The following is an 11,320-nucleotide window of genomic DNA, read 5'->3' as shown; positions in this document are numbered from 1 at the left end:
CGAAGTAATTTACAATTACTACTCTGAAATATGAATTACATCTGTAATAATCACATACATGTAATAGAATGTTAATAGTACATTTCCCTTTTTTAGGAAATGACCTGTATGTATCTGTGTGACATCAATAAAAGGATCAAGTGCTGCATTATCTTCAGTTACATTGATGTTATTTATTTATGGTGAAACAGTGGTGGAATATCGCTGTTGCTTTCGTATAAATGAAGCGGACATACCTGCGTGGCCGCGATCTAATCCTGTTTACATAAAGTAAACCTGCTCGGGAGCAGGTTTACTTTATGTAAACAGGAGCAGGTTTACGCTTACGGCTCTGTTGCTATGACAGCAAGTCCCGGATGAGCTTCGGGGAACCGAACGATCCAGGATCACGCGAAATCGTCAACAATCTCATCCAGCTAACTCACTTAGCGCGGTACGAAGAACAGGCCCCAGAAGATCACAGACATGAAATCTGATCAGAATCGCGTTTAGTGACCATGTATATGCACAAACACATACAAGGAATTTAGTTCCAGTAGATGGTGACTCTCAAGCACAACAATGTAAATCACAACAATATGTAAATGACACAATACACACATATGTACGTGTGCATATATATATATATATATATATATATATATATATATATATATATATATGCACACGTACATACACAAAGGCGTATATGCCAACTACAAATAACCAATCTAAAGCTTATATACATAAAATACAGGATTACAGAAATGAAATGAGTACCACAGAATGTACACAAGGTGTAGTTGCAGTCTAGCAGTGTGACAGTTCAACTGTTTAGGAAGGAGATGGCGGGGGGAAAGAAACTGTTCTTCTGTCGGGTGGTCCTGGTCTGCAGGCTTCTGTACCGTTTGCCAGAGGGCAGCAGGTCAAAGAGTCTGTGTCCAGGGTGTGAGGGGTCTGTGATGATTTTCCCTGCCCGTTTCCTGGTTGCTGAGAGGTGCAGGTCCTGGATGGAGGGCAGGGGGGCGCCAATGATCTTTTCTGCTGCCGGTACAGTCCACTGCAGTCTTCTCCTGTCCTGTTTAGTGGCTGCACCATACCAGACTGGGATGGAGGAGCACAGGACAGACTCAATGACTGCAGTGTAGAACTGGATCAGCAGCTCCTGTGGAAGACTGTACTTCCCCAGTTGTGTCAGGAAGTATGAGGCAGCATGTTGGGACATCTGTGTGGAGTTTGCATGTTTGACTCGGTACTCTGGGGTCAAAAAGGGTCAGCACCTCTAAATCGAAGGCTCTGGTCCTCAGCCAGAAGAGAGTAGAGTGTCTATTGTGGGTCAGGGATGGTTTGCTACTCGTCTGGCAAATTTAGCAAGCACAGTCATGGTATGCCAAGAGGAGCACTGTAGACTCTCTGTGGGCTCTACTTGTTAATCTTTTCATTTTATTTATTTATTTATTTTCAACTTGGGTGAAGGCCAAGTTGATGAAATCAGGAGACGACAGCAGAAGAGTGGAAAAACAAAAGAGAGAAAAGAATGGAGGGGGGGAAGGGGGTCAAAGTAATTAATTAATGAACAAGAGAAAACCACAGAAGAATAAATACAGTAAAATAAGCCATGAGAAGAAGCAAATACAATATAGTGTGACAACATGAACCAAAAACCTAATGGTTCTCAAACTGAACTCAGATTAAAAGCCATGGTAAAAAGTTACAAGATGGCATTTAAAAGACTGTTTAGACTCTGAAGTAGGAATATAAAGTATATCATTGCCCCTTTCAGGTTATATTTGTTGGAGAGTTTGTTTAAATAGCTGGGCGTCATACTATTCAAAGTAAATAAAATGATCTTAAAATCAAAACAAAACCGGACAGCGAGCAAGTTTAAATTTGCTAAACTGGACTGATGTGATCATGCCGTCTAATACCTGTTAAAGAACGTGCAGTGGTATTTTGGACTAACTGAAAAGGATGGCAAGATGAGAATGGGGAGAATTGCAGTAGTCTAATCTACAGGTGAGAAAGGCATGAATATGTTTTTCAACATCGTTTGGAGGAAGATAAGATTTTGCTTACGGCAATTCCACGTAACTGATAAAAGCTGCTCTTGACAACTGGAGAATTGCTTCTCTAATTTAAATGGGCAATCTAATAACACTCCAAGATTCCTTACAGTCTGAGAATGATGACAAACAAGAGGACCAAAGTAGGGCTGGGCCATATTATACCATTCACGGTAATACCAGTACAATGTTAGGCAACGATAAGAAAATGAAATATCGCGATAGAATATGGGTAAAACGCGTATGCGCAGTGCCTTTGTTTTCATACGCACATGGCCGAAAAAGCATGGCGGCAATGGAGAATGAGAAGGGAGGAAGCGGATCGTTGAGTGAAACGGATGAACCAGAATTGGTTTGTAAAAATGGTGCAACTTCAGTGATGTGGAACTGGTTTGGTGTTTGTCCGTCAGATACACGACAAAGCACAGTTTTTTTGTAGAACATGCAAGCGGCCGTCGTTTGTCCGTATTTGTCGCACTAAGGTGCTCATAAATCTGGGAGTAATCTGGGTCCTAAACTCCGTCTCTTCAGGTCCCAAAGTCAAACGAACATCACTGAGAGTTAAAAACGGTCTAAATTCTTTCATCTTTAATAAAACGATCAGCATTGCTGCTTTACCAGGTGTAACTATGAATTTTAACTTCCAGGCATCCATGAAAACAGAATTTATTACATTTAACGGAGTTAGAAGTTAGCAGGAAGTTAGCGGAAGTGAGCTTGCTAGTTTCGCTAGTTACCTAAGCATGATATAGCATGTTCTGACTGAGAGATTTCTGAAAAAATTCAAACGGACAAGGTAAGCGACTCATGTTGTAACTGACGTCAGACGCCGGAGATTTTGGCGGAAAATTAAAGCAAATGGTAGTTTAGATTTGAACAAATTCATTTAAGCTTCAGCATTACCAAATACACTTATCAATTGTCTTATAACTAACACTATTTGTCTAAATAATCTCCAACACCCTGGAGAACAACGAGGAGAGTTTAGAGACTCTCCAAGATTACATCGATCAGTGCTTTCAGGATCTCGTGATGAAGAAGACCCCGTGTGCAGCTTCCCCGGCCAAACCTGAGACGCCGTCGTCGAAAAGACAACGCCCGGCAGATTCCCCCGGCTCAACATCGCCAGCCGGCAAATATATTGCCGACATATTGGAGTCAATCGACAAGCGATTGTCCAGTTTCGACGCAAGGCTGTCCTTGGTGGAGATTCTTCACCGAGAATTTAAAAGCTTGCGAGAATCCCTGGAGTACAGCCAGCAGCAGGTGGAAACGCTTGCTGCTGAAAATGCCACGCTAAGGGAGTCGGTGAAATGTCTCACAGATAATGTTACCCAGCTCAATAGAGAAAATAAAAAAATAAAAGAAACAGTTATTGATCTACAAGCTCGTAGCATGCGTGATAATCTGGTATTTTCTGGTATTCCGGAAGCCGCTGGAGAGGACGCGGAGACCACGGTAAAAAGCTTCATCAAAACCCACCTGAAGCTGCCGGAGGACACTGTGAAGAACATCGTCTTCGATCGGGTACATCGCCTCGGCCCCATTCGGGCTACGGCCGGGAGACCACGTCCTATCGTGGCCAAATTCGGCCACTTCAAACAAAAGCAACATGTGAAAAGCCGCGGCAGGGAATTAAAAGGAACGGACTTCAGCGTGAACGACCAGTTCCCCAAAGAGATCTTGGAACGACGCAGGGTCCTCTTCCCAATCCGACGCGGCTTCATCCAGAAGGGCTCCCGCGCTGTCATCGCTGTGGACCGGCTGTACGTGGACGGACAGCTCCACCGCGACCCCAACATCACTCCGTGGCTGTATTAACCTCACACCAGATAAGAATCAGCTACACCATTTCCCTATCCACTCACACTAACTTGCATTAACATCTGTTTAACTTACCAGTATCAAATCGCATCTTAAAGTGTGATTTCATAGCAGAATTAACACCGTCACTCTCCGTCAGTGATTTAATTGGAATGTTTACGTTTTGTTTCTGTTTTTTTCTTCTCGTTTTTTTTTTTTTTTCCTCCTCTCTTTTCCCCCTCTTGGTTTTATGCTGCTCACCCCTGTCCTTGGTTTCTTTCTTTATTCCTTTCACTGCCTCGATCACCTGCTTCGACACTCATCCACAAACATCCTTTATTTCGACACATACGCACCATGCGCTCAACGGCAGCACATTTACATCAGTCAGACAGCGCACACAGTCATATAAGATACACACACACTTAAGCCAAGCCTACTCATATTAGTAACTATGCATACACAAAGTCAGACTCAGGGAGCATCTCGCCACACATTTTTTCTCTCTCTCCTTCTCTTTATTTATGAACAAGTGACGTATTCTCTCCACCTGGCTAAGCGACGCACACAGCATACATCCCTAGTTATACACAAACATCTATGGGTACACTGAGGTTCATTACATGGAATATAAATGGAGCTGGCTCCAGAGTAAAGAGGTTAAAAATATTTAACCAACTCAAAAAACTACAGGCAGATGTTGTCCTATTACAAGAGACCCACAGACCTCTTAGAGGTTCGAATGAACTTAAAACACCTGAGTTTCCCAATGTCAAAGTCAAGTCAAAGTCAAAGTCAACTTTATTTGTCGATTATTTGTCGATTTGTTTATTCTCAGCTTGTTATAATTCTAGACAAAGGGGAGTAGCAATTTTAATACATAAAAATATTAATTTCACAGTACTCGATACAGTTATAGATCCAGAGGGCAGATTCTTAATCATTAAACTATCTATACGTGATAAAAAGCTATGTATTGCAAGTGTATATGGTCCAAATGTTGATGATCCCTCATTCTTTCACGGTTTTTTCAGTGCACTCTCTGAACACTTAGATGGCACACTTGTTCTTGGAGGTGACCTCAACCTTGGACTAAATGAAGACATGGATAGGCTCAATACAGCGGGAACTCAGCGTAACTGGCAGTCCACAAATATAATCAAACAGTATATGAGTGACTTTGGTCTTTGCGATGCATGGCGCTCCCTTCACCCCACCAGTAAGGAATATTCTTTCTTCTCACATGTCCATCACTCCTACTCTCGTCTGGATTATTTTTTGGTCAGCAGCTCACTGCTGAACGACATTTCAGACACTGAGATTCACCCTATAGCTGTCAGCGATCATGGTCCTGTATCTTTAACACTAATGCACAAGAATAATACTACGCCAAGAAAAAACTGGAGATTTAATATATCACTACTTAAAGATGAAGACTTTATTAAATATTTTAAAAAAGAGTGGACTTTATATTTGGACTATAATGACACTCCCGAAACATTAGCTTCTGTTCTATGGGAAGCAGGGAAAGCTGTGATGAGGTAAAATAATTTCTTTCTCATCACATAAAAAGAAAAAAGAAAACAAAAATATTCAGGAATTAGAAAAAAACATCAAATCACTAGAAGAAGCCTACGCGTCCCACCAAGATCAGGAAACATTGAACAAAATACAGAAAACAAAACTAGAATTAAATGAGATAATTGATAAAAAAACAAAATTCTTAGTACAAAGACTACGCCTACAAAATTATGAACATGGTAATAAATCCGGTCAATTTCTAGCAAACCAGCTAAAAATAAATAAAGAAAAAACAACTATATGTGCTGTTCAAGATTCATCTGGGAACACATTATATGAACCGATACAAATAAACAACATTTTCAGGGATTTCTATAAAACGTTTTGTTCACCACAAATAAACCCATCTAAAAAAGAAATTGATCAGTTTTTGGACAACATAACTCTTCCAAAATTATTGGACACTCAAGCAATGGCACTGGATTCACCACTGACACCAGGTGAACTCCAGGAAGCCCTGATAAGTATGCACAATAATAAGGCTCCAGGTCCAGATGGCTTTCCTGCAGAATTCTACAAAGAATTCTGGACGATTCTAGCACCAGTTTTCTACAGAACGTTGTTGGAAATTAAAGAAAAGGGCAGACTTCCATCAAATATGAATTATGCAAACATTAATCTCCTGCTAAAACCAGGCAAAGACCCTGTATATCCCTCAAGCTATCGTCCAATATCCCTTATAAATGTAGACCTTAAAATAATCTGCAAAGCTCTCTCAAAGAGACTGGAGAAAATAACCCCCCTCTTAATTCATCCTGACCAAACTGGTTTCATAAAAGGTAGGCACTCATCAACAAATACACATAGATTACTTAATTTGATAGACTACTCTTACAGTAAAAACCTAGAAACTACAATATTCTCTTTAGACGCAGAAAAAGCATTCGACAGAGTTAACTGGAAATTTCTATTTGCAACTTTACACAAATTTGGTTTTGGATCCTCTTTCATTAACTGGTTAAAAATATTATATAATTCCCCAACAGCTTGTGTCAGAACAAATGACCAGACATCCTCCAGCTTCTGTCTCTTGAGGGGCACCAGGCAGGGATGCCCACTCTCCCCTTCACTGTTTGCAATTTTTATTGAACCACTAGCAGCAGCAATTAGACAGAATTCAGTAATTAAGGGCATAAAATGCAAGAACGTGGAACATAAAATCAGCCTTTATGCGGATGATGTGTTACTCTTTCTCCAAAATTCACAAACCAATATCTCTGGGGTGATTGAATTGATAAACTCTTTTGCAAGAATATCAGATTACTCAATTAACTGGTCAAAATCTACAGTCCTACCGATTAATTGCTCCTTCCATAATTCCTCTTCTACACCACTGCAATCGGGAAATATAAAATATTTAGGTATTAATGTTTCTCCCAAGCTTGCAGATCTAACTAAATTAAACCATATCCCACTTTTAAAGAAGGTAGAAGATGATCTGGCTAGATGGAAATGTCTACCCATATCACTCATGGGAAGGGTTGCCGCTATAAAAATGATGGTCTTACCAAAAATAAATTATTTATTCTCAATGATCCCAACTAAACCACCACAAGATTGGTTCAGATCTCTAGATTCATGTATGTCCAAATTCCTTTGGAAAAATAAACCCCCACGTATAAGCTTAAAAACACTACAAAAGACCAAGGATAAAGGAGGACTAGAACTGCCTAACTTTCAGCACTACTTCTTAGCCAACAGGCTTCAGTTTATCTCAGGATGGCTAAAACACACCCTCTTAGATGAACCTTGGCTAGATGTAGAACAAGCACTTTGCAATAATCTAGAGATCTCAGACCTACCATTTATCAGCTCAAACATCCAACGACATGAATGCTTTAAAAGCATCAACATCAGCTCTTCTCTGACAGCATGGTGGGAGTTTCTAAAATTGACGGATTCTTCATTAATCCCATGCAAACGTACACCTATCTGGAACAACCCTGACATATTACAAAACAATAATATGATAAACTTTTCAGATTGGAGTGGTAAAGGAATCAAATATTTAGAACATATACTAGAAGGAACAGAATTTATTTCATTTGACGGACTAGTTACACAATATGGGATCAACAAGAAAAGATTTTTAGAATATCAACAAATTAAATCCATAGTAAAAAAGAAATTTAAACCGGGTCAAGTTGAACTACAAACACCACCAAGTGTGGTTCAATTTCTTACTCTTAAAACCCCCAAATTACTATCCAAAATATACAGAATGCTTTCTAAAACAGATGAATCAATATCACTTCCTATTGCAAAATGGGAAGCGGATTTATCAGTTAACTTAGACCTAAACTTCTGGTCTCAGATTTGCTTAAAAACCTTTCATCTAATTAGAAATCCCAGTCTTCAATTAATTCAATACAAAATATTACATAGAGTGCACTATACAGGTCATCGGATGTTCAAGATGGGCTTTACGTCTACCAACAACTGCTCACACTGCCAAACCAATTCACCGGACAATTATATCCACGCTCTTTGGTTCTGTCCACCAGTTCAGAAGTTTTGGCGCGAGATATGTGAAGACTTATCGAAGTGTCTGAAATGTAACATTCCAACTTCCCCCTTAGTGTGTTTGTTGGGCAGCTTAGATAATGTCACTACAGAAAAGAATATGGCCCATATGGTTTTCACTGCCCTATGCATAGCCAAGAAAACAGTCCTCATGAACTGGAAAAATAAAAATAATCTTAATTCTAACCAATATAGAAATTATCTATTAGATTACATTAGTCTTGATACAGCCTCTGCCACCACATCAGATCAATTGCTCTGGGCTCCTTTGATCAGCTCCATCACCTAGTGGGGGTGGGGGGGGGGGGTCATAGTTTGGTCCCGCCTTCACTGTTGTGATTGGTGTGGGGGTAGGGACAGGCTTAGGGCGTCGGGGGGTTCCCCGGAGGCATTTTCCTTGGGGGGCTCAACCCGGGGTAGCGGTCATGTCCGGTTAGGGGCTCTGTTGGCTCTCAGGTGACTGTTTCCTCGCGGCTGCGTGCAGCGGGACTAGGGGAGGGTCTGTGCTGACGGACGTGGGTTACTGACCTGGTAGCCTGGCTGCCCCTGGGTGGGTCCGGGATGGGCGTGAGGTTCTGGGGGCGCTCCGTCTCTGGGCGGGGGCCCGGGCCGGGCCTCGGGGGCTTGGATCCTGGTTGGTGTGTTGCCGGGGTTGTGGGCGGGTGGGTGCATGGGGGCCCAGCCCTGGAGCAGGGTGCCGCCGGTGCATCGAGCCACCTGGGGGGCTCTTCAACTGGTGAGGGAGATGGTCACATCTTGCAGGAGCTTTCCTCTCCTCAGGGGCTCTCTCTACAGGAGGGGGAGATACAGGAGAGGTGGAGGAAGATCTCAGCCTGGGTGTTTATTGTCTTATGTAGTCTGGAAGAAGAGTGGATGGTGGGGTGGGTGCAGTTTTCTCTGTGGTGGGGTTGGGTGGACTGTCCTGGGCTCTTTGGGGCCGGGAGGCGCTGCTGCGCTGGGCCCCGGTCTGGATGGGCCTGGGCCCCCTTTCCCTGGTGGGTCGCGGAGTATGGGGGTGCCTACTGGGGTCAGCGGGGGAGCTGGCCCCAGGGAGGGGTCACTTGCCCCTCGCTTCCTTCCCTCCCCATCTCCAGCTGCCTCCCTCTTCCCGCTCCATCACAACCACCCACACATGCAGGGCCTTGGAGTAGGGGTATGTCACCAGGGTGCAGAGGAGGCCACCCCCCCCCCCCCCCCGTCCCCTTCTGGCTGCCCCTGCCTCAATTTTATCCCACAACTTAGACATTCACATTACTCACACTCTCATTACACATACATATAAGATCTTGGGGGTGGGCACGATACACGGAATCCAAAGTACCATCAGGGTGTAAACCCCACCCCTGGCGTCGTTGCCCACCTCTCAATGTTAAATACACGTAGACATTGAGGGCCAGCAGGAGGGACCATGCGCTTACCTGCTGCTCTCTGGCAGGTAGCTCCATGCCCTCCTGGGTTTTAAATGCACCTTAGAACACACATGCATCAACACTACAATGAGCGGGTGGAGGGAGGTTTGGAGTCTTCTCTCACCCCCGTTCTCTGCGACCTGCTGGAGCGGGGGGGGCTAGGAGTAGGAGTTGGCCGTCCGACTGCGGTCTGGAGTGTGGGGCCTCCCTGCTGCTGCGGAGTCGGGGCGGTCTGCCTCCCCCCACCGCAGGGAAAAGGGTAACACCACCTGGGTCTGGGTGCAGTTCCCCCTCCAGGGGCAAGGGTACCTAGACCCGGGGCTTAGAGTACGCTTGGGGAGTGTGATCGTGTGTACAGCGTCTCTTTATGTCTGTCTCCACGTTGGTTGAGTGTGGAGTAAGTGCATATGAGAGCATGAGGGTGGGAATGGATGTTTGTATCTGTGTGTGCCTGTATTTCTGTGTCTATATGTCAGGTTGGGTGTCAGGCGCTACCTCTCTGGGGACATCTTAGGCCCTCCAAGGTATGGAGGCCTATCTCCCCCTACCACCACTTCCCCTGCCAGTGGCGGACTCCCTCAGACGTCGGTGCGTTGGTGGTTCTTTGTGTCCGGGGATGGGCGTCCAGGTACACACCGGCTCACTCCTTGGCGGCCGCTTATCGGGGCCTGGAGCCTGGGGCTCGCTCGGGCCACTTCGGAGGTGGGGTGCCCCCGGCCTCTCGGCCTGGGGCTCGGTCACTCAGGCACGGCTGGCTGCCGGCGGAGCTCACGGGCGCGTCACTGCAACTCCCCCTGGCTTCTGCTCCGCGGCTGCTGAGTGAGCCCTCATCTGGGACTCTCCTCAGCTCTTTCTGGGACAGTGGCGCGGCTGCCCCTCTGTTGGTCTTCCTTGGTCTCTTGTGTTCTGGGGGCCTCTGGATGTCTGGAGTTTTGATCTCCTCCATACCTGCTTCATGCCCTGGAGGACGGGGCTGTGGCCCCCCCCACACCCTCTAGCAGATCATTACATGAAGGAACCTTTTAAAAAACAAAAAACAAGCGCGTCCATGCTCACAGGTGTACACACGGGTGATCACACCCACAAACTACACCCTTTTTGGCTCCTACCTCAAAGCACACTGTGTTCTGTTGATCTTATGTGCTGCACAATAATGTTTAATATTTAGTATTTACTGTCATATTCCCATAATCATTGTGATGTTGTTTATTCTATTACTCTTGTTTTCTTCTGCTTGTTTTCTTTTTTCTTTCTCAGCAGGTGATCCAGGTGATCGATATATGCATTTTTTTCTTTTTTTCTTCTTTTTTTCTTTTTCTGCTCATTCTGTTGGTTTTTGGTTTTTCCCTCTTCTCAGCTGTTTCTCTTTCCCTCTTTCTTTCTCCCCTTCTTTCCCCCAGTCAAGTCTGTCCCATGTTCAGTAAGTGAAAATAAAATAAACAATAAAAGGTGAATCAAATGGACCATTATGGCAAGGCTGGGATGGTCAATTTGGTAAAGTAAATCCGTTGGGCATCTTTCTTTGCCTTTAGACAACAATTCTGATGCAAAAGAGCCAAACGGGACAGGCAAAAAAAAAAAAGAAAAAGAAAAAAAAGAAAAAAAGAAAACATTCAAACGTACAGCTCTGTTATCACTTCCAACATAAATGAAGACACGAAACTAAACAGCAGTGACGTTTGTAGGGTTACTGAAGTTGGGCTAGCTGGTATTTAATGATGTGCTACGTGATCGCTAGCGACACAGCTATGTTAGCATAACATAAACAGTGAAGCTGGAGGATGAACGCTAACACTTTTCCACTCGATAAAATTAAACGTGAAGCTTCCTGATGGTTAGAGACAAATGCAGTCGCATGGCAGGATGCTGTAAACGGACCAAACTTCAGTCAGGAGAACAACTGAGATAATCCATCCACCATACGAGGTTAGTCATTAATATACTGCAACAACATGGGAATAG

This window comes from Mchenga conophoros, linkage group LG4 (assembly GCF_057382185.1).
Source record: "Mchenga conophoros isolate Kocher_MC1m ecotype Shallow Benthic linkage group LG4, M_conophoros_male_GT1.1, whole genome shotgun sequence".
Classification (NCBI taxonomy): domain Eukaryota; kingdom Metazoa; phylum Chordata; class Actinopteri; order Cichliformes; family Cichlidae; genus Mchenga; species Mchenga conophoros.
The sequence above is the reverse complement of the archived record's forward strand: the minus strand, read 5'-3'. Positions refer to the sequence as shown.